We start from the raw sequence: 26,896 nt of genomic DNA, 5'->3' as shown, positions 1-26,896 counted from the left end.
GACAGAGAATTGTGTTAAGCCTTTTGTAGTTCAGTCATCGATATTCTCTTGCCTTAATTTTTCTTTCCCTTTTATCCATCAATTTTTGGTTCCTAAAAAATAGTGCTTTTTCACTCTTTATATCACATTTATGGAAAGCAATTTGATGAAACCACACCATTATTTCTTTATTTTCTACATTTGGAACTGGCAGATAGAAGTAGAATACTTCCGTGTTCCAGTTTCTGGCCAGCATGTAAGGAGTTTAGAAGTCACTATTTTATCCTGACAGCAAAATAAAAAGCTAAACAAGTTGAAAAATCAACAACTCTTAGATCAGCCAGAGAAGTGAGGTCATAGGGCAAACCTGCTGCCCCCAAAACTGAAGAGACAGAGAGGCAGATACAGAGAATCACTGCCCCTGAGAGCAGAAACCCACCAACAGACAACCTCCATGGGGACCCGTGCAGGATAAACTGATACCGACATGGGGGAGAAGAATTAGGATTATTTCATTAATACAAGGCACTTACATATCTGTGAAGCAGTATAATACAAAGTGGACCTGAACTAGTTATAGATGTATATTGCAAACTATAGGGCAACCACTATAAAAAGTTAAAAAAGTATAACATGTTAAGAAAGGAGAGAAAATGGAATCATGTAATACGGTCAACTAAAACCACAAAAAAGGTGGAAAGGTGTGGAAGACAAAAACTGGAAAGAGAACAAGGGCAACATATAGAAAATATTAGCAAATATGGCAGATATCAATTCAACTATATCAATAATCACTTTAAATGTCAATGGTCTAAATATACTGATTAAAACACAGATTGTCATTATGGATCAAACAGGACCCAAATCTATGCTGTCTACAAGAAACTCATGTAAGTATACAGACAGATTTAAAATAAGGGAATGGAGAAAGATATAGCATACTAACATTCATCAAAAGAAAGCAGAAATAGTTATATTAATTTCAGGTAGAGCAGACCTCAAACAAGGAAACTTATTAGGAATAAAACAGGCATAGTGAAAAAATAGGGACATAGTTGAAGTCAACAGCACCATCAATTAACTGGATAGAATGCACATCTATAGACTTGCTTCATCCAACAACAGCAGATTACACATTCTTCTCAAGCTCACATGGAAAAGTCACCAAGATAGACCACATTGTGGGCCATAAAACACACCTTAACTAACTGGACAAAATAGAAGTCATACAATCTCTGCTCTCAGACCAAAATGGAATTAGACTAGAAATTATTAACAGAAAGATAGCTGAAAAATCCCTAATACTTGGAGACTGAAGTCTACAAGCAAGGTTAAAAAGACTGAACAGTGCCCTTGCCGGTTTGGCTCAGTGGATAGAGCATCGGCCTGCGGACTCAGGGGTCCCAGTTTCGATTCCGGTCAAGGGCATGTACCTTGGTTGCGGGCACATCCCCAGTGGGGAGTGTGCAGGAGGCAGCTGATCGGTGTTTCTCTCTCATTGATGTTTCTAACTCTCTATCCCTCTCCCTCTCTGTAAAAAATCAATAAAATATATTAAAAAATAAATAAATAAAAATAAAAAAAGAAAACTACAAAGAGAATTTAATTAAAAAAAAAAGACTGAACAGAATTATGTATTTACCAATACACAGATACTAAAAACATGGTTATAAATTTGACCAATAAAAGGAGAATGTGAATAGTTAAGGCAGGAAACATTCAAGGGTGATCAAGGGCTACTTAATAAATGTAAGCTGGCAATGTTGAAAGTTGAAATTGTACTGAAAGTAACAGGAAAACTAACTAAAAAACAGACTTTTGGCAAAATGGCACACTGAGCTGATGTAAATGGACCTTTTCTCCCACAGAGATGCTGGATTAAACAAAACAAAAATGCTTTAAAAATATATAGCCAAGCTAAAAATAAAATAAAATAAGGAAATTCTCAAACACTTGAAATGAAAGAGACATCAAAATCAAAGCCAAGCAGTAAGTGGGAGTTGAGGCCATGGTGGCCCACAGGGGTTTCAAACTCCAATACAGGCCCTGGGCTTGGAGGAGAAAGCACTAATGCTCACACGGAGGCTGGCAATATAGCTTTAGGCAGGCAGAAGGTGAGAGAGTTGGAACTGAGACCCTTGCACAAAGAGCCTCAAACACCCATCCCTCCTCGAAATGCTGTTTAAAAAATCTCTGCTCACTGGTTCAGTGAACAGCAATAAAAGTTGCTAATTAGTGCTGGCGGGGATGTGGAGAAAAAGGAACCCTCCTGCACTGCTGGTGGGAATGCAGACTGGTGCAGCCACTGTGGAAGACAGTATGGAGTTTCCTCAAAAAGTTAAAAATCGAACTCCCATTTGACCCAGTAATCCCACTTCTAGGATTATATTCCAAGAAACCAGAAACACCAATCAGAAAGGATATATGCACCCCTATGTTCATAGCAGCAAAATTTACAATAGCTAAGATTTGGAAACAGCTTAAGTGCCCATCAGCAGATAAGTGGATTAAAAAACTGTGGTACATCTACACCAGCGGTTCTCAACCTGTGGGTCGCGACCCCTTTGGCGGTTGAACGACCCTTTCACAGGGGTCACCTAAGACCATCCTGCATATCAGATATTTACATTACGATTCATAACAGTAGCAACATTACAGTTATGAAGTAGCAATGAAAATAATTTTATGGTTGGGTCACAACATGAGGAACTGTATTTAAAGGGCCAGAAGGTTGAGAACCACTGATCTACACAATGGAATACTATGCCGATATAAAAAAGAAGGGACTTTTACCATTTGCAACAGCATGGATGGAACTGGAGAGCATTATGTTAAGTGAAATAAGCCAGTCGGAGAAAGATTAATATCACATGATCTCACTCATATGTGGGATATAATGATCAACATAAACAAGAATAGATTGACCTAGAGAGAAATGGTAGGGGGCGGGGTTAGAGAGCAACTAAAGGACTTGTATGCATGCATATTGGCATAACCAATGGACATAGACACTGGGGCGATGGGGGCTTGCCCAGGGTGGAAATGACTGGGGGGGGGGGGGCCAGGGGGGAAAAAGGAGACATATGTAAAACTTTAGACAATTTAAAAAAAAGTTGCTAATTATTCAGGCCTTGAGTAGAGGAAACAGTATCCGCAAGAAATCTAAAATGTAGGCTTATGCCATAGAGGTGTAACATCCAAATGTACACCCTGCATCCTACAGAAATTGTGAGCAGAGAAATTAACATAAAAGCTGGTCTTTGACATGCAGCAGAAAAAAACCCAGAATACTTTCATAACCCTAGGTATAGACTCACACAGGGAAAAAGGAAAATATAGAAAAGAGCTCACTGTTACAAACCATATGAGGAAACATGAATGTGAAAGGTAAATCTATAAAAGCTAACAGTAGAAAATGTCAGAGGGTATCTTTGAAGCAAGGGTAGAAAAACTTTTTAAACTAAAAGCCAAAAAAAAAAAAGTAGAAGAAAAAAGGGTAAAGGATAAATTTGACTATATTGATATTAAAGGTTTCTGTCAAAGAACACTGTAGACATAAATAAACAAATGGACAAATGGTAGAACTAGGAGATAATATTTGCAAAGTTTAAAGGCAACAAAAAATCAAATCTAGAATATTTAAGAAGTTTCTGTAAATCTTAGGGAAAAAATTGAAATCCAAGTGGAGATGGGAAATGGGCAAATTATATAACTACACAAGTCAGAGAAGGAGAAGCTTATTTAATTGATAACAACTATAGTAGCAGTCGTTGTTACAACAGCATCTAACATTTATTTTGATGAGGCAGATGCTGTAATTATCCCCTTTTACTGATGGGGAGCCTAAGGCCAAAAGAGGTTGAGTAATTTCTCCAAGGTCTCACAGTAACGTGTGGTGAAACATGGATTTGCAACCGGGGCACCACTGGTGGGTTTACAAATTGATACAGTTGTCCCGGGAAAAAAAAATTATGGTAATATTTAGTAAAATTTTCTGTGCATATATCCCTTATGACCCAGTAACTCTAGGTATATATCCTAGAAAAATTCTCACATAAGGAAACATAGCCAGAAAGATCACTGGGGTATTGTCTGTGGTAGCAGGAACAGGAGAGGCAATTTAGATGTCCATCACTAAAAGAATGTAAGTGTCTATGATGTATACTATGGAATATAGTACATTACAAAGAACCACCAAGTAGTTATTCAGACCAAAACATGGATAGATCTTAAATAACCAGTGTTGAGTAAAAATGTAAGAACCAGAATGAGATCTAGAGCATGACACCATTTACGTAAGTCAAAAATACATAATCAAAACAATACTATATGGTACATAAAGTGACATATATAGCCAAAGACATTTTATCAAATATACATAAGAGTGGGTGCTCTGGGGGGAGGAACATGGGAGTAGGGGTTAATGAAAATCAAACACAAGGTGCCTTGCCCAGATTGATATAGGAGGCTCTCTGTATTGTCCCAAAATGGCAAAAATAAAAATAAAAAGTCACATGGGGAAATGAATCACCAAAAAGGAAAGTCAGTAAATGCAGGAAATAACACAAATAGCATTCCCAAGAACTGGAAACCATAAACATTATAGAATATTATGGAAAATCCTAAACTTGTTTCATTTTAATAAGCAGGTAGAATAAAGGAAGGCCATATGAAACAAGATAATATCAAAAAAGAATAGACAAATGTGAAAAAGAACTTTTAGGAATAAAAAATTAAGTCACCAAAATTCATCCATTGATGAATTACATAGATTAGTTATAACTAAAGAGAAAATTAGTGATTAGGAAGAGAAGTCTGAGAAAATTACTTGGAAGGTGGCAGATTAAAGAAACAGAAATATGAAAGAGAGGCTAAAAGACATGGAAGATAGAATAAGAAGGATGCACATGCATCTAATAGGTGTTCCAGAAGGAGGCAATGGCAAACATGTGGGAAAAGCAATTTGAAGATACAATTTCTGAGAATTTTCCAAAATTAAAGACAGACATGAGTCTTCAGAATAAAAAGTTCAAAATAACACAGGGAAAAAATTGTAAGAAATCCAAGAGAAAAAGATATTACTTATAAGAGAATGACAACTGGACTAATACAGACTTCTCATTAATAAAAACAAATGTCAGAAGAAAATGGAGTAAGTTTTCAAATATTAAGGAAAATAACAATCAATCAAGTATCTATAACCAGTTTGATAACATCATCTTTAGACAAAGATAGAAGACTCACTGACTGTCATTAAAAGAATTACCAAAGGAAGGAAATGGAATCAGAAAGAAGGGATACAATGTAAAAGAAAAACAAAAGCAAGTAGCAAGCAAAGAAATGGTTAAATATATCCAGTAGAAAAGTTAAAATCACAGACTGATAACACCAAATGCTGGTGAGCATGGGAGTGACCAGAACTCTCATACATTGCTGGTTGAGTGTAAAATGGTACAACCACTTGGGAGAACAGTGTGGAGGTTTCTTATAGTAAAAAATGAACTACTGATAAGGCAACAACATGGACAAATTTTTAAAATATTAAGTCAAAGGAAAACACAAAAGAATACAAACCACATGACTTAATTTAGAGGTAACAGAAATACAGGCAAAACTGATCTATAGTGATAAAAATCAGACAGTGTTTGTGGAGGCTGTTGGGGTAGTGTGGGGAAGGGAACTGAACAGAAAGACACACAAAGGAACTTTCTGGAGAAATGAAAATGTTCTACATCGTATTTTGGATGGTCATTAAAGTGTAGATTATTTGTCAAAACTGTTAAAATAGAAAACTTAAGCTCATTGGACTGCATGTTAATTATATCTCAATAAAAAAGAAATTAAGAAATGTGTTGGTACACCTAAAATGCACTGACTGTTTAAAAATAGGCATGGGAAGGGGAGGTTAAAAACAATGTAGAATAATGATAACCACAGTACCTACCACTTATTAAATGCTTACCATGTGCCAGGCACTATTTATATTGACTTGTTTAATCCTTTTAACAATTCCACAAAGTAGGTACTCTTATTATCCCCATTTTATAGATAAGACAGGTTACACTTACCCAGAGTTACACAGCTAGGTCAAGGTCCACACTCAGGCAGTCTGGTTCTGGTCTGAAGTTAAAAATCAACAATACAGATGACAAAAGAAGGGAGACTAGAGTTAAAATGTTCCGAAGTCAAGGGGATGACAAAAACAATGACTAACTTTAACCTTTGTTAAGTGATGTATGTTAACAGGTAAGAGCAAAGGGAACAGAAGCTAAATATTTGCAAACAAGAGGTATAAAAGGGAATCAAGAAAAATGTGATTGATCCAATAACAATTGAAAAAAGAAAGTGTAATAAATAAAAAAACAACTTAAGATGGTACAAATAATTCCAAATGTATTAGTAATTACAATTTTTAAAAAGGCAGGTTAAACTTTCTTGTTAAAAGGCAGAGAGAGCCCTGGTTGGTATAGCTCAGTTGGTTGGAGTGTCATCCCATGCACCAAAAGATACTGGGTTTGATTCCTGGTCAGGACACGTGAAGGAAGCAACCAATTGATCTCTCTCTCTCTCTCTCTCTCTCTCTCTCTCTCTCTCTCCCCCCCTCTGTCTCTCTTAGCAACCAATTGATATCTCTCTCTCTCTCTCTTTCTCTCTCTCTCTCGGCACGTGCAGGAAGCAACCAATTGATGTTTCTCTCAAAAAATTAAAAGGTAGAGAGATTCTCTGTTTGGATTTTCAAAAAGGGGGGGGGGGGAGCACCTAGCTATATGTTGCTTTTAAAATAATGAAATGTGGGTGTTTTTACATGTAAAAAGTATTTAGCACATGATAAATACTACATGTGTTAGCTGTTATTATTATTACCAAGAGAAACTGTGAATCATTCTCATTAAATAGTTTTTAAAAAAATATATTTTCATTGATTTCAGAGAGGAAGGAAGAGGGAGAGATAGAAACATCCATGATGAGAGAGAATCATGGATCGGCTGCCTCCTGCAAGTCCCCCACTGGGGATCGAGTCCACAACCCGGGCATGTGCCCTTGACCGGAATCAAACCTGGGATCTTTCAGTTCACAGGCCAACGCTCTATCCACTGAGCCAAACTTGAAGCTAGCCATCTGACATGACAGCTGAATTATCTATCTATAAATAAACAATTAAACTATATAATCTTTGTAGACCGCTTCCAGGTACATACTACTGTTATTAAGGGATACACTAGTGATTTGGGGGCTGCTGAAATATACTATAAAGGCTAAGTTATACTTTGCTGATCTCACAACTAAAATGTAAAAGCCTCTGACATATTTTAGTAAGTTTACCCCTAAATCCCTTTGCAAAGATGTTAAATGGAGGAGAGAGAATCTAGCATAAATAGAATGTCACAAAAGTGTGCTTTTCAGAGTTAAGAAACTATAGTGTAAACACTGCATGTTGGAAATCTCTAAGGGAATCCTGTAGATTCTCATATAGAGGCAACCTAAATCATGTTATTAAGCACTTCCTGAAATTGCTAATCTTGGGAAAATTGTCAAAGGTCCTAGGGGGAAAACATTTAAGCAACAAAAGAGCACCAGAATGATGAATGTTCCTCAAAGGAACAATATTAAAGCCTCAAGAAAAGACTATACTGATATAGAATAAAAATACATTGAAAAAACTTAATTGGTTGAACCAAGTGCTGCATAATGACCCGAAACACAAATGGGACTTCAGCATACTAGTAAAGTGAAAACGAGGCCGCTTTCTAAAGAAAGCACATATATATTTTATCTATCTATCTATCTATCTATCTATCTATCTATCATCTATCTATTCATTTACAATTTTATTCTGCCTTCTTCCAAAAATGAATTGGAAGTTTGAAAATTCTTTAAGTTACAAAGAAACAACAGTCACAGGAGAAAAAACACACAAAACACAAAAGTAGCAACTAAGTCATAGTTGGTAGAAACTATAGAATCCCTTTAATGAACATGGAGGAATATAGAAACTTACAGTTTCGATCTGTATTGCTTAGTTTAATAAAACAGATGTTCTGAAATCCACAATTGCTGGCAATATCCTTAGCTAAGCACACAAACAAAGGCCCTCACTGCCACTACCCAAGAGTAAGAGACTTTTCTGTGCCTCAGGAACTGGACCTGCTACTCCTGCATTCACTGTACTTATTTTCCCCTAAGTCAACCAGTAATTTATGGGTCAATTGCCTACTATTTACTCAGCACATTGCTAGGTGCTGTGTGGGAGCCAAGTGAAATAAAACAAGATCCCTGTCCACAGGGAGTTTGTAATCAAGTTGACCCAACACTGAAATGATCAAAGAACAGAACTCTTAAAAGACTCAATCCACAGGAGACAAGAACTGAAATAAAAACAACAGTGACAGGTAGGATGGACTAATGAGGAAAAGTGAGCAGCAATGCGAAGGAATAGGCATCCTATATATATTATCTACAACTGGACAACTGGAGTTCCATGGAGCAGAGGCTGGGCCCAACTATGCTGGATTTCTGTATCCCAATATCCTATATAATAAAAGGCCAATATATAAATCGACCAAAAGGTGAAACGACTGGTGGCTCTGACACGCACTGACCACCAGGGGGCAGACGCTCAATGCAGGAGCTGCCCCCGGGTGGTTAGTGTGCTCCCACAGCGGGAGTGCCGCTCAGCCAGAAGCCCTGAGCCAGGCTCACGGCTGACGAGTGCAGCAGCGGTGGTGGGAGCCTCTCCTGCCTCCTCGGCGGCACTCAGGATGTCTGACTGCCGGCTTAGGCCCGCTCCCTGTCAGTTGGACATCCCCCGGGGGCTCCTGGACTGTGAGAGGGTGCAGGCTGGTCTGAGGGACACCTCCCCACCAGGCTGCAAGAATTTCGTGCACCGGGCCTCTAGTTCAATGATAAAAGCCATTCTAATTCTTGATCAGGGGTCCTCTGTTCTGGTTCCCTAACAATTCTGTACTCTCCTTGCAGAACATCTATCTCAGGGCCTAAGACATTTCTCTTATGGTCTGGTTTGATGCTACCTCACCTGCTTAGAGCATTTTTTCCCCTTACTGTTGCTATTGATAATCCCTATCTCCTGAATAAAAAATTTTCTTTCCTTGATGCCTGGTCTCTGATGGAACCAGAAAGCTGGAAGGGACCTTGCTGAGCTCTATTCACTGCTTTCAGCAAACAGTTCATTACTTTATCTATCACGCACTCTTGTCATATGACCAAATGACCTTAGTGCAATCTCTTCCTTTTTTAAGGAAGGAAACGGAGGTCCTGAGAGACAGAGTTGCTCTTTGATCTGAGTCAGCTTTAACCCCGTGGCGGTTTAGTATCTCACAAACAACCAGAATCAGGTGAAATAACAGGCACTCTCAATGTAATTAAAGCAAAGATCACACATTCTGAGACAAGAAATGGGGCATTTGCTCCACACAAAAAGATGATTTAAAATGTAAGGTATCTAAGGAATCAGTTAAGTTAAAAGAGAACCACTAGCAATTATTTCTGAGAACGCAAGGAGGATTGGTGAGGTTAGAAAAGGGTGACTGTAGCTTTTAGTGGGCCCAGATTTCTCAAGTTCAAAAGCAGCTATCATTTGGTCTCTTATCTTACACTGACAGCCTGAAAGGCAGCAATTTATAGTGTAAGGGATGAAGATTTTTGTATCTGACACTCTTGGGTTTATGGTAGTATCTTTTCATATGTATCATCATGGTTATTTCTAATGTTATCATCACTACCATCATCGTTCCATCCCAAATGCTGGTCTACTCCTGTTCCAGTCCCTAAGATTTGCAGCAACACCTGACCGACCTGTGTGCTTTCCTAAGTACATCCTGGTCACTGGGGAATCCAGGTAGCCAGCACAGCTCTGAAGAACTCAGCACTCAAAATTCTAAAGCAGCTGAATCAGGCATAAAACACCCCGTTGGGGATTTGGAGTGCTGTCTACTGAGCTCTATGGCAGAAATCAAGTAAGGATGATGCTACAATAATAATACCTTGCTTATATACTGGGATTTGTGCCTCATCATCCCATTTATCCTCGAAGACTAAGGCTCAGAGATGCCAAATGCCTTATTATGGGCCACAGAGTTAATAAGGGGCAAAAAAGAGCCCAAGTCTCAATTCTCAAGCCATGATTCTTTCCTTTGTAATGCGAAAGCCTCACTGAATGCCAAGGCTTAGCTACCACTTCTGCAGATAATTCTCCCTTCCAAGAGCTCAGCAGCCATTAAGAAGTATAGCTGTCAACTCTTGGTCACTTAACTAGTATACTTACAGTCTCGCTCTGAGGGAACTGCCCCACTGGCTCAAGAGACTATATTGTTCTCAATTACCAATTCATGTCTCGCAACAAATTAGTCTTAATGACATTTTTCTCTCTCTTCATATTTTACCAAATTATACTAGAATATTAATCATCAAATAACCACTAATAAGAGCTACTAATAATTAAGTACCTTGTTATGTTTATAAGAACTTTTTAAAAAATATATATTTTATTAATTTTTTACAGAGAGGAAGGGAGAGGGATAGAGAGTTAGAAACATCAATGAGAGAGAAACATCGATCAGCTGCTTCCTGCACACCTCCTACTGGGGATGTGCCCGCAACCAAGGTACATGCCCTTGACTGGAATCGAACCTGGGACCCTTCAGTCCGCAGGCCAATGCTCTATCCACTGAGCCAAACCGGTTAGGGCTATAAGAACTTTTTACATGTTACCTCCTTTAATACTAACAACCTGGCAAGAAAGTCAAATCCAATTTAAAACAAGTACTGATAGTGAAGAAGTTAAGGAACAGGCCCAAGATCACATAGCAAATCAGTAGACAGGAACTGAGATTTTAATCCAGCAGACCCGATCTTAAAGCTCATGCCCTCTGTCCACTAGAACAGTTTCTCAAGCTTTCATGTGGGTAAGAATCATGGGGGATCTTGCCAAGGAAAGATTCTAATCCAGAAGTTCTGGGTGAGGCCTGAGTTCTGCATTTCTAATAAGCTCCAGGTGATAAGAACGCTGTGGGTTCAAAGAATCCTCTCTGAGTCACAAAGGACATGACATTCTCTCTTCCCAAATCTGTTTTTCGCAACTAATCATTATTCTTTAAGCAACCCTTCACCTCTAAAAAGTAACAAGTCATCCTCAAAGCCTTTTTTCCCATTTGCCCTTGGCTCCAGCCTGAAAAAACAAACTCCAGAATAGCTTTGGGAATAAAACATGTAAAATACAGAAGATTCCAATAACCAGGCCTTAGTGACTAGCTCTATGGCCTGGCACCAACCCGAACTCCTTTAAAATGCATTTCAGCAACCTGGTCCTCCAGGACTAGCTCAGCTTCCCTGGTTGCTGCCCAAGTAACTCGAGGTCAAAATGCTCCCGATCTCGAGTTAAGTGGTCCACTGAGCCTGGTCAAGCCTTTTAAGGGCCCAAGATGGTACAGCCATTCAATAAACGTATGCTAAAATGAATACAGTAAAGAGATCTTGGTTCATGACATTATATATGATCTACTGTGACATATCCTTCCTAGCCACTGTGCCACCAGTCTTCCCCCACAGAATCAGACAATTCTACTTATCCTCCATAACCTCCTACTCAGATCCCCTGAAAATGGTACTAAATAGCATTTTAAGGCCTGTATTCTCTTTCCTAGTATCAAGTCTAAAATTAAGGATCAATATTATGTGCTGCCTTGACATTTGGTAAAATCAGGAGAGCCTCAAAGGGCTTAATCACAAATTCCACTACCTGCTCTGCTCCCATGGATGAGGTCCTATAGCCAAATAACCTTTCTTATAAAGGGACCAGGTACAGTTCCTGTTTATCCTTGAGCAGTGGGATTTAGTTTCCTGCCAGCCCCAATTTTTCAAATAAACCACTCACATCCTCTGGCAGGAGCCAGAGGGCACGCAATCCTCTTTATGTTACAAAGCCTGCCTCCCACAGCCCCTGGTCCTGCTGCTCCTGAATACAGTCACACCCCAGCACGGCCGGCTGTGCTCTCCTCTGGGTCCAAATGTAGATGCTTATAAACTGCTGTTAATCTTATCTGTCCAGTGTCCTGTGTTGTAGGTTTGGCCATAACCCTAGGATAAGAATCCCTCCCTTGTCACTGGGATGAAATGGAGGTCATTAAAACATCTTTTTTGCCCAACCCACCAGTTTCTAGTCTTTTCACATCTTTGGATCTCTCCAATGCCTTTGACAGGACCTCAACTACTCTGATGGCAATCATGTCCAGCACTGTGTTAATCACAGTCTATACACTTTCCCATTTACTTCCCTGACCCTCCCTATGAGGTAGAATACCATCATTATCTCTAATTTTCAGGTGAGGAAACTAGTGACCAACAAGGTTATGCAACTTGCCCAAGACTCACAGCTAATGAAGTTGGGCAGAGCTCAGATGCAGATCTGCCTGGCTCTTAATGACTACCGTAGTCTTGACAGGCTCTCCGAGCTCACTGCTGTCATTCCTCAAGGCCTCTCACAGACAAGCATGTACTGCGGGATGCTGACAGGAGCACCTGCATTTGAGGCACCTTGTTTCTTCTGCCGGTCTCTGCTGAAAGATGGATGGAGATGTGTATCTGGCAAACAGTGCTGCTGGAACAGGCCAGCTGACTGGCGAGGTGCCAAGAGTCTTCCCTCGATGGCTTGGACTTAAGGTCTGGTTTGCTTGTCAACCTTGTGGATATAAAAACCCCATCCTGTAGAAGTCTCACAGTTAATTGGACTTGGGGAGGTTAGATAACACTGTCTAAATTCGTAAGAGAAGAACTATAAATCAAAAAGTCAATTTATTAGTTCATTTACTAGTGAAATATGCCTACTCTTAGCAGTTATCTATAAAAAAAAAATTAAGCAGTGAGGTCAAGTATCATCAGAAAGCCTTTTAAGAATCACAGAAGAGGCTATATTCACTGGAAGCCTGGTGCATCCGTATTTTCCATGGAAGTAGATGCCTGGCCTCGAGACTGGGCAGGTAGAGTGTGAGGGTGAATGCACACTGTACAGGCAGCACCAGCTGCCATTCTATCTTTTCACCTTCATCACTGAGTTTCTGGACTCTTCTGTGGCTCCAGTCTCTCTTTGGAACAGTTGGACTCAGCTTTGTCCTTGAGGTAACCCTGTGCAGGTACCTAATAGCAGTGACCATGTGCTAATTTTTCAGTCTCTCTGAGAATGTAAGGAGTGCCCTCCTGTTGCTCCCGCCCACGGGCTTTTCTGATGGTGCTCCAAACATCTATCATAGCAGATCAGAACTCCTCCTTCCAGGAGTTTAAGCCCAATGAAGCTTTCAACTCACTTCAAACTTATCTGCCTTCTAACTTCCATCTGGGTCATCTACCTTACACTGGCTATCCCACACACTGTGTGATCTTGGGAAAATTACTTAACCTGGGTGGGGCACAGTTTCCTCCTCTACAAAATAGGGTCATAATAGTACCTTTCTCATTGAGGTGTTAGAAGCTTAAATGAGTCAACACACTTACAGCACCAGCACTAGGGACATCCTCAATAAATCAATAAGCTGCTGGTCATCATCATCATCTCCACCATCACCTCACCACAGATTCTCAAAGAGGTAGAGACACAGCAGACTAAGGTCCACTAGAAAGTAACCATTACATTCGACTATTCTTTTTCCAGACTCTCAATTTCGAATGGAATTCTTCTTTTGAGTCATTCTATAAAATACCATGATACAAAACATCAAAGTGCTTGGCATAACAAACTGCTAGTGTCCTCTCATCTTCAGACGAATGCAGAGAAACGAGCAATTTAAAATGGAAGACTTTGAGAGACTTATCTGCCTTTGCTCTGCCGTTCTGGGCATGCTGCTCTGATCCAATAGTTCATCCAAGATGACTCTCAACAGGCCAAACTGCAAATCTTCCAAGCAACACATTCATCTAATGAGTGACTGGGGACAGTGACTGCATCACATCTAGGGTGACTCTTGCATCAACTTGATTATGAGAATACACTTTTCTTCAACAAGGAATAAATCTGGACCGACACAATGCCAAATTCTAAGTTGAGAGATACTAGTCTAACATGAACATCAAAGCACTCAGGCAAATAAAGGAGACCGCGCCAAGCCTCGGGACCCCAGAGGCTGTGTGCTTACAGTAAAGGTTTGCAGCATAGGCTCTAAACCAGTGGTTCTCAACCTTCCTAATCCGCGACCCTTTAATACAGTTCCTCATGTTGTGGTGACCCTCAATTTCATTTTTACAAATTGAACACAATTAAAGCATAGTGATTAATCACAAAAACAATATGTAATTCTATATATGTGTTTTCCGATGGTCTTAGGTGACCCCTGTGAAAGGGTTGTTCGACTCCCAAAGGGGTTGCGACCCACAGGTTGAGAACCACTGTTCTAGACAGACAGCCAGGGAGTGAAGTGCAGCTCTGCCCCCTAACTACCTAAATAACTTTAGATAAGTTGCTTAACCCTCTAGGCCTCAGTTTCCTCATATGTAAAATGTGGATAATAGTTATCTCATGGGGTAGTTACAAGAAATAATATACTACTATATGTAAATGAGTTAATATACATAAAGGACATTTCCCTAACATTTTAAACATTCACTAAATGTTAAAAGGAATAATAAAAATACACCTGCCAAAATGTTTTTACTAGAGGCCCGGTGCACGAAATTCACGCACTCGGGGGGTGGGGGAGTGGGGGAATCCCCCAGCCTGGCCTGTGCCCTCTCACAGTGCAGGAGCCCCACGATCAATCGCCCCAAAGAGGTAGGCCACGCCCACCCATCCGGGGCTCCTTGATGGATTGCCACAAAGAGGTAGGCCGGAGCCAGGGGTCCCACCTCCATGCCGCGTGGAGCCATGGGACCCCCAGGCCTCGCCGCATGGAGCCACTGGGACCCCTGGAATCACCAGGCGGAGGCGCTGGGACCCACCTCCGTGCCGCGCACATGCAGCATCAAGTCCCTGCCCACCTGCGCATGCCTTGCTGTGCACGCAGCCCCCCTCACCCGTGTGCACCCACTGCGCACACAGCCTCCTGGTGATGGATTGTGATGGTGTGAGGGCGTGATGACCCTTTGCATATTAGCTCTTTATTATATAGGATATTTCTTAGGTTAGATGGTCAGTTTACTTTTTAAAAATCACTCTGCCTCATCATTTTATGTTATCTATGTCTCTTCTATATATGGCAAATATTACAAAAATTCTTTAAATGAAAAGAATTTTCTAGACAATCACATTACTAGTTTCATACAGCTGGTCTGGGATGGGAGTCAGCTAGGAAAGAAAGAATGAGGAGCGTTAGGCCTCTTATAGCACAGATTTCTGGGCTATCATCAGAAATTTCATTCAAAGCCTTAAACTCACTGAAAATTAGGAGGAGATACAAAGAACTTCGGAAATCACCTGGTCCAATGCCCACATTTTGTAGATGAGAAACTGTTGAGAAGTAAAGTATTTTTAAGACATTCGAGTTAACTAGTGACAGAAATGAGGCCGATCTTGTTACCCTGTCTGAGCTATATATTCTAAGTGGAAAGTAATGAGGAAGACATTTTGGAAAGGGAAAGAGATAGACACAGTTTGGAAGGGTTAAGGAAGTGACCTAACAATATGTAGCCAACGTTTACCAAAATTTATTATATCCCAGGCACCATGCCAAGAACTTTGCGTGGGTGGCCTTATATAATTTTTGCAAAACCTGTGAGGCAGTTACTATTATTAACTTCACTTTCAACTGGGAAAGTGGAGGCCTAGAGAGATGAAATGATTCGCCTCAAATCACAAAGCCAGGGAGCGGTAGAGTCAGTAAAATGAACCCATGTTGTCTGACTCTGGAGCTGGAACCTTTCCCACTCACTGTACCTTGCCCAACCTTGAGAATTTAAAGAGCAGTTAAGCTCTTGATCCTAGAGTCTTTCTCCTACTTTTTTCGTAACTTCTTTGTTCAGAGGCACTGCAAAGATAAAAGAAGTGGTATTTAAGTAAGAGCAGATGACATTATTTAGCATTTATTTATTCTGTGCAACACCAGGCACAAGACACACATTTCTCAAGCCCAGGTCTTGTCCCAGGCCACAAAGCTGGGCTATGAAGCCCATGCAGCCCCAGCATGACTCCAAGGCCATTTTCCAGCCTCATCAGTGGACAGTGTGTCCAGGTCTTTACCAGGTTCAGCCAAGTGCCCTTACCTGTGGTTTGACACTACAGAGAAATTCAGCATAATCTCTGCTCTTGGGGAGCATATGGCACAGCTGAGAAGAAGAGACCACCTTCAGCTTAAAATCCTTCCTTTCTTATACCTCAGTAGTTAAGTAGCAGAAGCACTGAAGAAAATGAACCCCCAGCTCCCTGTATTACTGTCCTACTCCACTACTCAGATCAGCTGACCTTCGGTGCCTCTGTGTTCATTTCACAGATGAACTCCATTCTCCTCTCCTCCTAGTGCTGTAAGCTTCTTCTTTTGTCTTTGAAGAAATGAGAATTATTTTCATCTCTATCTTTCTCTCATCCATCACCAGGGAGTATAACAAGAGGGTTAACTTAAGGAGCTAATAAAAAATGTAAAAGGCATAACTTCTTTATTGTTTTTAACTTTGAGAAAGAGCCTATGGATTCTATAGTATTTGCTCAAAAATGTTCAAAGGAAGACCTGGAACATTTCACTCTCAAAAATTTGCTGCCCGGGAAGAAAATCCAGAACTCCAGGGGCCAATTAGTCTGCTGTTTTGGACTTTGACCTTGGAAAGTCTCCCTGTGGATTGAATCTGACTGGAACTGAGGGCAGCTGACAGCAGAGTGGTGTCTGGGTGGTCAAATTTAATGACTGCCAGGCCTTTAGAGCAACATTTAAAAGTTACAGTACCACACCAATGTCAGGGCTAAATGTATCAGAGCAATAAGTTTCGCTGTTAAACTTACAAGTTCCTATTATGTTCCTGACATCATGCTAAGAGCTGGGCACTCAAAACAGAGGCAGTCTTTTAAACATCAACTTATCAAATTGCACTAATAAAACTAGACAAAGAGAAGGCAAAGTGTGAGCAGAGCACACAAGAGGAGTAATGACCGGAGGGCTTCCTGTTTGCAAATGGCAAAAGTGAGGGAGTATCTGTGATATGCATTAGGAGGGACTAATAAATAACACCAGCTTGAATTTGGAATAGTGGCTCTCGGCTGTCTTCCTTCTGCTTTTTCCTAGCCAGTTGGAGTTAAAATTTTGAAAAACAATCTTAATAAGGAGCTAAAAACAGTTGGCTTCGAAAGCTGACTTTAGCTTTGTAACCTTTGAGTTATTTAACCTTTCAAAACCTGCTTTCTCAAGTGTAAAATGCAGCGAACATGTATATGGGAGTTCACAATGCTATTCTCACTTTTGTATGTTTGAAATTTCCAGTTTTAAAATCTGGATAATAGTACCTATTGCTTAGATGCTGTAAGGATTACAAGAAATAATTATGTAAAAACACCTCGTACAGTGCCTGGCACTTTGTAGGTGTTCAATAAATGGTAACTGTTATTACCAACATGCTACTTTTTAAAGTTCTGGGGTGGGGATAAAGAGAACAAAATACTATTAACAGCTGCAGAGTGCAGACTTATAGGTCTTGTGTACCATTCCGGTGCATGGAATGGTATGCAATAAGTTTGGAGTATGTGGATGTATGCAACTTCTCTGAGACGTTTTAGAAGGAATCTTAAGAATTTTTTAAAAATTAAGAATGAAAGTCTAACAAACTGAACAAGAAGCATACAAATTTTATATAAGGAAAACATAAAGCACTCCTGAAAAATCATAAAAGTAACCCTGAGCAAGTGGAAAGACAGGATAGAACAACTCAATATCATAAAGATGTCTGTTTTCCCTAAGCTGACTCATAAATTTAACATGATCTCAATAAAAATGCCATCAAGTTGTCTCCTCCTGAAATTAGACAGAGTAATTATGAAGTTCATATTGCAGAATAAACAAGCAAAAACAGCCAAGAAAACCCTGAAAAAGAGAAATATGAAAAAATTGGCCCTTCCAGACAGTAAAACAAATTAAAAGGCTCTAAAATTATGATGCTTTTGTGATTGCATATGAACTAGCAAATCAGTGGAACAAAATGGAAAATCCAGTAAGAAATCCAAATGCATACAAGAGTTTTATATCCAAGAGAAAAGGTAAGAACTTGAAGTAGTGTTGGGATGCCTGGCTGGCCAATGGGAAAAAGACAAAATTGATCCTTTCTCAAACTAAATGCCAAAAGTTCTAGATGGATCAGAGTCTTCTAGTACATATGTACTAGAAGAAAACATTAATAATTCCTCATAAATTAAGAGTGGGGCAAACTTCCTTACTCCGACTCAAAATCTAAATCAGCAATTTTCAACTGGTGTGCCACAAGAATTTTAAAACATGCAATAACTGACTATTTAGTCAGGGGCACTAACCTCTTTTCCCTTAGGTTGTCAAACAAAAGAAAACACAACAGACAACACAACAATAGCCATGTGGTGTGAATGAATCAAAATTATACCTTTTTTTTGTCCAATTGGCAAAAACTATTTTTTTTGGGGGTGTGCTGCAGAATTTTAGTAAATTTTAGTAATCAGTTTATGTGTGCCATGAGATGAAAAAATTTTAAAAGTGCTGGTCTAAAGCAGTACATACACTGTAAGGCTGATAAATATGACTATAAAAGATATAAAACTTTTGTATAGCAATAAAACAGGCAAAATCAGACAGATGACAAATTGGAAAAAAAAAATCTTGCAACTTATACCACAGTCATTGGGCGACATCCTATATCTCAAGAAAGGAGGAAAGGTCTCAGGTTCGGTTCCGGTCAAGGGCATGTACCTTGGTTGCGGGCACATCCCCAGTGGAAGGTGTGCAGGATAAAACTTTTGTATAGCAATAAAACAGGCAAAATCAGGCAGATGACAAATTGGAAAAAAAAAATCTTGCAACTTATACCACAGTCATTGGGCGATATCCTATATCTCAAGAAAGGAGAAAACAAATTTAAACTACACTGATATATTATTTCTTACCTAATAGACTGACAAAAGCCCAAAACTGAACGCAAGATTCAAGGCATGAAATAAAAACTTCGGTGAATGCACCTTGTTATATAATTTTGACTTTGAAATGGTTTACACAGTTTAAAACATGCAAATGGTTTACACAGTTAAAAACAAAATTAGCATTGGTCAGTAGCTCAATGGTTAGAATGCCTGCAGTGCACTGAAGGGTCTCAGGTTCAAGTCTGGTCAGGGCCTGGGTTGTGGGTTCACTCCCTGTCCCTGGTTGGGGAGTATGCGGGAAGCAACCAATCGATGTATCTCTCTCTCTCAACCCCTCTCTCTCCTTTCCACACTCTTTCTGAAAAGCAATGGAAAAAAAGATCCTCCGGTGAGAATTAACAAAAACAACAAAAATTAGGCTTTTAAAGCAATTTTTAAAGTTTCAAACAAATGAACCTGTTTATCAAGCTGGTGGCATAGCCACACAGAGAAAATAATTACAAGTGCCTGTAGCACGAATTTGACTATACATCCCAAGTAGCATATAGTCTAAGGACAAAGAAACCACACAGAATAAGACAACATTCAGTAATCTAGTGGTCAGTGTGGCTAATAGCATCACCGGCCGGGTTAATAACATGGCCAGGAAATCAGCACCCTCAAAGCCCAGAGTGTGGCCCAGAGGATGAAGTTCTGTGACCCACTGAATGTTTACTACAGCTTAAGTAGATGAGTGACAGGGGAGTTAAGAGTGTGCTGAGATGAGGCTTGAGACTGGCCCAGCCAGAGAGCTCGAGGCCAGCAGACGCCAAGCCAAGGAAATGCACTATCCTAAGGGCAGACAACCATCCTGGAGTCTCAAGCATGGGAGTGACATGTTCAGATTTGTGCTTTATAAAGATCACTGACAAACAGTGAACAAAGCATACTGAAGAACAGAGCTGGAAGCCAGCTGAGCAGCTAGAAGGCTGTTGCACTAACCCAGGACAAGAGATTCTAGTAGCTTTAACCAGAAGAGAAAGGGGGCATCCAACAGGCGTCCAGCCGATATACATGTGTGCTCTTTGTGAGTGGGGAGTGGAAGGAGGGTGGCGGCTTCAGAGAAGGGCAAGGGCGTGGGAGGACTCCCAGGTTTCTGCCTTGGGCAACTCTGTGGTGCCACTGACTGAGACTAGTAACTGAAGGGAAGTAGCAGGTGGGAGGAAAGTGGCAAGTTCCCTGCTGCCTGGCCCCTGACATCCTATTTCAGTTAGTGGGACAGGAGCTGAAGGGGTCAAGAAGGAAGATCCAACAGTAACGCTGCAGCCTAGAAAGCTGAGAATCAGAGAAGAAACTAGTTAACCCACTAGTTTAACTCTTGCAATATTTTTTGCAAGTCAGAAATAGTCACATTCTGTTCACTTTTGTTTTTATATTAAAAAAAGTCAAGTAACCAATTTTTGGAACCTCAGCGGCTATTTTTTTAAAATATATTTTATTGATATTTTACAGAGAGGAAGGGAGAGGGATAGAGAGTTAGAAACATCAATGAGAGAGAAACATCGATCAGCTGCCTCCTGCACACCCCCTAATGAGGATGTGCCTGTAACCAAGGTACATGCCCTTGACCGGAATCGAACCTGGGACCCTTCAGTCCGCAGGCCAACACTCTATCCACTGAGCAAAACCGGTTAGGGCAGCAGCTATTATTGTAATACTTGTAATCCTGTATTTCTAATCTCCCTCATCCTTCTTGGGCCCTTTCCTTCATAAAATATTCCCTATTATTTGTCCCAAGAACCAGGCCACTCATCCAAATACCTCCAAAGGTCAGGCAGATGTAAAATCTGATATTTAAATGTAAGCGACTAATTGTTAAACACTATATGGACCAAACTCTGGCCTACAAAAGATTTCTATTAAGGTGGCATTTTTACAAAATAGCCTAAGATAAAGATTTAGAAGATATTTCCTACCTCTTATTTCCCTCCAGTACTAATAAAGCCAGAAATTACATCTATATATTGACTTTCCCAGAGTCTTAGTATTAGAGAAGCTCTGAGTAAAGTTGTTTTCAAAAAGAAACTCTTTACTTTCACAAGTACAGAGGGACCAGGACAAATGCAGGCAGGCATCCTCTCCTCCTTACTCCTCTGTCTCTGCCTCCCAGATTCTATCCCTCTCCTCCTCCCCATTTCCCTCCTAACCCTCATCTCCTAACTGTGAAGAACTGAATCCATCGGTAAGAAGTTGATGCCCAGAGCCAAACAATTAGGCTGCTACTGCTCTTCCTTTCACTTGTCTGAAGAAACAAATTCAGTATCTGCTAACAAGGTTGCCAAGACAATACACGTATGTCCCCATTTCACCAGTCTCATGTAAAATAAGGACAAACAAGGATCTATAAGGGATTTCTGGAGCACCTCATTGAGTAAACATCTCTATTACAAAGACCATTCAACTATGCTTGACTGCTTGAGGCAGGAAACAAGGCTGGAAAGATAATTTCAAAACTCTGAGATCAAGGCCATACAACTGTAGAAAGTAACTGTTTCCAGGGGGAGTCTCATCACTACTTTCATTTGGTGATGTGACATTTCATTGTTGGCTCTGCACCCTTTGAGGGGTCAAGGACTGAGATCTGATTAATGTAATGGGCTCTTTCCCCAGAAAAACAACATTCACACAAACTTGCAGGCAAATTCAAAGGGTTCATGGATCCCTTGCAGCTGGGCCATTCACACCAGATTAACAATCCTTGCTTTAGCACATTTACTTCATCTAAGGAAATGAAATACTTGATGTCATGATTTTGAGGACTTGACAGCATGATCTGGAGGATAACAACATTAGGGAAGTGTAAGGTAAATTAGCTTTCTTTCCTTTCCCTTCTCTCCCTTGAGGCCTGCAGGAATCTCAAAACTGCATACTCTGCAAATAAAACACTGCACACCCTGCATGATGTTTAAAAAGTGACAATCTCACCTTGAATTTAAACGATCTTATTTAATTTTTCCTCTCTGTGGTTATAGCTTGCTTTTTCCACGTTATCAAGATGATGACTTTAGAAGGCAGGCTATTGGAGATCCAGAAACCCTATATCCCAATCCAATGCCCTTGTAAAAATCAAAGCGCTCACTCTCTGGAAGAGCTGAAAGGGGCTGAGGGGTCGCCGCCTGCCCCCAGGGCGCTGGCACAGGCAGAACTTCAAAAGGTAATGTAAATACTCAGTATGAGGCAACAGGGCATACCAATTTGTTTTTCAATCTATTTTATTTCAGTTCAAAGCCTCGTTGCAGACAGGTAGTCCAAGAAAACAAGCCACATTTTAGTTATCCTCAGTCTTCCTCAATCTCCTAAAGCAGCTGAGCATTGTCAGAGTGTGGCTCTTTTTCCTGCGCTGCCTGTCTGTAATGATGCTTTGAACCGAAATAAAATAGATTGAAAAACACATCAGTATGCCCTGGCTCTCCCTGCAGTTTTATATTATCCTTCAAAGCCAGCGTTACCACCTACTCTTTACTGGAACCCAACAGACCCAAATCACAGAGTGAAACTGCAATACTTTAAATGTGAAGGTCCCACCCAACCCTAAAATAGCCATTTAATTCGGGGCTTGTTGTTTAACACTGCATTAACATGCCACTCTCTGTCCGGTTCCGTGCTCCATTTGCTGGGCTGGATTATATCTTCTGATGACAAGTGCCATCTGGTTACTGGATACAGTTTAAAGCAAACCTTGACATTGCTGATCTTATATGGTTTACTCGATTTATTACTGTCTCTGTAATTTTCCGTGTTCATGAGCCCAAACATCATATTATTTTTACCTATTTAAAAAGTCCCCTAAACGTATTTAAAGCAGGGCATTAAAAATAGTGCAACATTATTTTGAAAACTTTTAGAGGAAACCCAAATCATTTGCAAACAAATTTTGAAATGACCTCCAACTAGAGTCTGAAGCCTATCATTTTGTTAGCATGCCTCTTTCATGTGTGCAATGGAGGAACAAACAGTTTCGAGCTTAAAACACTACAATGATGAAAAATGCTCTAAATAGACATTTGTATAATTAGGTTGAAAAAAATTACATCCCAGTTGGAAAAGTTCAACTCTTAAGAGAAACATTAAGAAAAAAGAAGATTTGTTCCTCTTCCCCCAAAAGACAGAAACACATACACACCCCCCTTCAATTTTGTCTATAACATTCTTCTGGATTTTTGTAATTATTTACCATTTTACATAAGTTTCCATTTGGGGCCAAACTTCATTAGTTTCCTCTGATTGGAATTTGGCAACATATATAACAACAAGAAAACTCAGAACCTATTTTTACATGTTCTCTAACTGAATCCACACAATAACTCTTTAAGGAGGTACCATTATCCACATTTGGCAGATCAGACAACTAATCTGTAACTGGCCCACTGGCCTGCAGCTCTATCAGCAGCAAAGCTATGTTCAGGGCCAGGGACTCCAGACACGTCTGAGACCCACAGCACAATCACTCATTTCTTTCCGTTCTGCAGCACCCCAAGTTCTTGTCAGCTCACAGGCTTTAAACCTGCTGAAAAGTTCTGCCTTCCCACTTCTCTCCCTTTTCCCTTCTCGCTGGACTGGATCCTTGTCACTCAACGTTTCAGATTAAACTTTTCCAAGGCCCTCTTGGTAAAAAGGATCTCTCAGGTTAGCACTGCTTTCCTTTTAGCAGTTGCCTCAATTTGGAATAACTCTGTTATTTCTTGACTGTCTCAGACACTGTTTTAGGTCCATCTTGCTTACTCTGGTATTCACAGGGTCTAGCACAGGGGTGGGCAAACTTTTTGACTCGAGGGCCACAATGGGTTCTTAAACTGGACCGGAGGGCCGGAACAAAAGCATGGATGGAGTGTTTGTGTGAACTAATATAAATTCAAAGTAAACATCATTACATAAAAGGGTACGGTCTTTTTTTTTTTAGTTTTATTCATTTCAAACGGGCCGTAGTTTGCCCACGGCTGGTCTAGCACAATGGTGTCTGGTATAAAGCAGGCACTCAAATGTTTGCTCAATGAACAGCCTGGATTTGTTTATTTAATATTTGCCAGATGACTGCTTGTGGGCACTGGCTAGCAGCTGATACAAAAGACTGCCCTTGAGGACCTCCCACATTGGTGGAAAAGATGGACTAATACAGGGTGGTGAGTGTGATCAGTTCAGGTTCAGATCCCAGTCCCTTACGCATTAGCTATGTAACTTGTAAATCTCTTCTGAGTCTCAGTGTCTTTATCTTTAAAATGGTAGTATTAATACACCTATGTCATAATGTTGGTGTAAAGATTAAAAGATAATCCATGCAAATCAAGCACATAGTGTAAAGCAGGCTCAAAGAGCTCTGGGCAACACAGGAATTAATATTAACTACGCATCTGTTATTACGATGCTCTGACAGCTGTATTTGAAATTATCGTTGTTTACTTGTGTACCATTTGTCCAAGCCCCTCATAATTTAAATTCTGTGGAAGGACAAAGTTCACATTGATCCTTTCACCGCTGTATTTCCAAGGATTTGGATCATCCCTAGTACATAGTAGGTGGTCAACAAATACAAACGATTTATGAATTCATGCATGCAAACAACATTCTGAAATCATTTGTTAAATTAGTGATGAATATGCCAGGATTGCGGGCTCCATCTCTGGGGTGGGATGTGCAGGAGGCAGTAGATCAATGATTCTCTCTCATCATTTTCCCTCTCCCTTCCTCTCTGAAATCAATAAAAATGTATTAAATAAATAAACAAATAAATAAATAAGCAAATTAGTGATGAATAGCTAGGTTTGGGAACTACTGCCATATATGAAAGGCATCTAAACTAGAAAGTGGAGTGTGGCAGAAGTTTGAAGATTTAGCCAAGTAGAGAGATATTTCACTTTGGGGTTGTAATTAAATCTACATAAACCACACAAAAGATTTGGATACAATTCCAAGGGGGAACCAATAGCCCCAGAAGGAGAGAGTTGAAAGAAGAAATTCTGAGCAGTACGGCATGGCTCACCAGGCAAGGGGCTTCCAGGCATGACCTATACAACCTGAGATCTAGGACCACCTTAAACAGCTCAACCACTCAGAAACTAAGATTCCTCCTCGTAAGTGGAAACATGGACACTTGCTTATAAAGTGTCGTTAGCACAAAAATGCTGTGTATGAATGTAAATAAACCACCTGACTTCGGGTAGGAGCCGGGTGGATGGTATTATTGTTATTTAAAGTAGGGGAAACAATTCCCACTCTGAATAATACAACATTAAGACCAGAAGAGAGAATGGAAGTCATAGTGTTTTGTCAAACAGCTCTAGGTGCAAGGGACGGTGTAGGGAGTTTCTCATGAGGTATGAAGTGACCCGAGAAATCGCTGGACAACATGGACCCAGTCTATTTGTGTCTAGAGTAGGGGTCTAGGGTAGGAGTCTAGGGTAGGGGTCGGCACTCCTTCTGTGAAGGGCCAGACAGATATCCTCCGCTTTGTGGGCCAAGCGATCGATGTCATGCAACATGGGACTCTCCCAGCTCCGCTCCTGCAGCAGGAAAGCAGCCATAGACAACACATAAACAATGAACATGGCTGTGTGCCAACGAAACTCCCTTTATGGGCTCCGAAATTTGATTTCATATAACTGTCACAACTCATATGAAATATCCTCTCCCCCGCCCCCCAGCCATTTAAAAATGTAAAATCCATTCTTAGTTTCGGGAGGGGGGCGTAGGGGGACGGATTTGGCCCTAGGCCAGATGGCCCGCGCCTGGCGAAGGAGGGGAGGGGGAGGGAAGGGACCGAGAAGCTCGGCAGCGGCAGCGCGAGGCCGCGATCCGCCGAGGGGCAGGGGTGCGGGGCTAGGGCCGGCTCGGGGGAGAGAAGGCCCCCGCGGGGGGGCGCCCAGCCGGGACCCGCCGCCTTTCTCCGCCGGAGATGAGAGCCGAGCCTGCGCTCCGGGTGTGGGCCGCCCCTGGGGGTCCGCGTCCCGGGACGGCGGGGAGGCGGGGGGCGGCTGGGACTGGGCAGAGCCCGCGGAGTTCGACACGCGGAAGGGTCTCTGTGACCCCTTCATTTGGGGCGCCTCTCGAGCCTCAGCTACAAAAGGGGTCTCCACGCTGAGTCCTCGCCCCGTTTCTATGGTTACCTGTTCAGCACCGATTCAAACTGCCGTTCTTTATTGACAGCGCCATGGAGGACACGAACACTCCTGCCCGAAGGGAACAATAAAGATTTCTCCATTCAACAGCGCCAGAAACGCCACAAGGCGGCCATCTTGAGGCTGGCGAGGAAGGGATATCAGGGAGGAGGGGGAGGCCCGGCCTGCCCCGCGCGCCACGGTCACGTGCTGGGGGCGGGCCTCCGGGGCGGGGCCTGCGTCACGCATGCGCTCTCCACCAACGCCAGGACCCTGGGCCAGTCTGGTGCTGGCCTCGCCGCTCGTCTTCGCTCCTGTCCGCACACTTTTAGGAAAGTTCTAACTGGGTCCCACCGTCCCTCGCCGAGGCAGCCCTGGGGTTAGGGTCTTATTTCAGAGAATGGCGGAAAGGTATACACAAAACATTTCTCTCCGTTTTCCAAAACATCACGTTCACGTGCCAGGCGGAGACGGGACCTGAGGCTTGTCCCCGGGCGTATTCTCATTGGTGGAGAGGCTTGACACCGCTCAGACATGATTGGCTAATAGGCCCGCATCGACCAATGGTATCTTGAAGGCATTTTTTTATCCCGCCTCTACTCCCAATTTTAGTATTTAGGGTTTTGGAGAAAACGTGTTTACGGCAGTTTGTTTACTAAATTCCCGTCTCCCGCACTTTGTCGCGCACCATACGTTCCACGTTGACGCTCCTCTTGCCAACCTCACACAGCCAGGCAGATGAAGTCGGATGCAGACAAGCCTCAGA

The 26,896-nt window shown here is 41.3% G+C and overlaps 1 protein-coding gene across 1 annotated transcript in view; it reads right to left on the bottom strand.

Moving 5' to 3' along the window:
• ZBTB40 (zinc finger and BTB domain containing 40) overlaps positions 1-26,279 on the bottom strand; it is a 61,876-nt gene extending 35,597 nt beyond the window's left edge. The window contains 1 exon segment of the mRNA XM_023758318.1: positions 26,140-26,279. The gene's annotated coding sequence lies outside the window, so the exon portion shown is untranslated.
• Positions 26,280-26,896: the final 617 nt, after the last annotated feature.

Source organism: Myotis lucifugus, unplaced genomic scaffold (genome assembly GCF_000147115.1).
Source record: "Myotis lucifugus unplaced genomic scaffold, Myoluc2.0 scaffold_128, whole genome shotgun sequence".
Taxonomy (NCBI): domain Eukaryota; kingdom Metazoa; phylum Chordata; class Mammalia; order Chiroptera; family Vespertilionidae; genus Myotis; species Myotis lucifugus.
The sequence above is the reverse complement of the archived record's forward strand: the minus strand, read 5'-3'. Positions and strand labels throughout refer to the sequence as shown.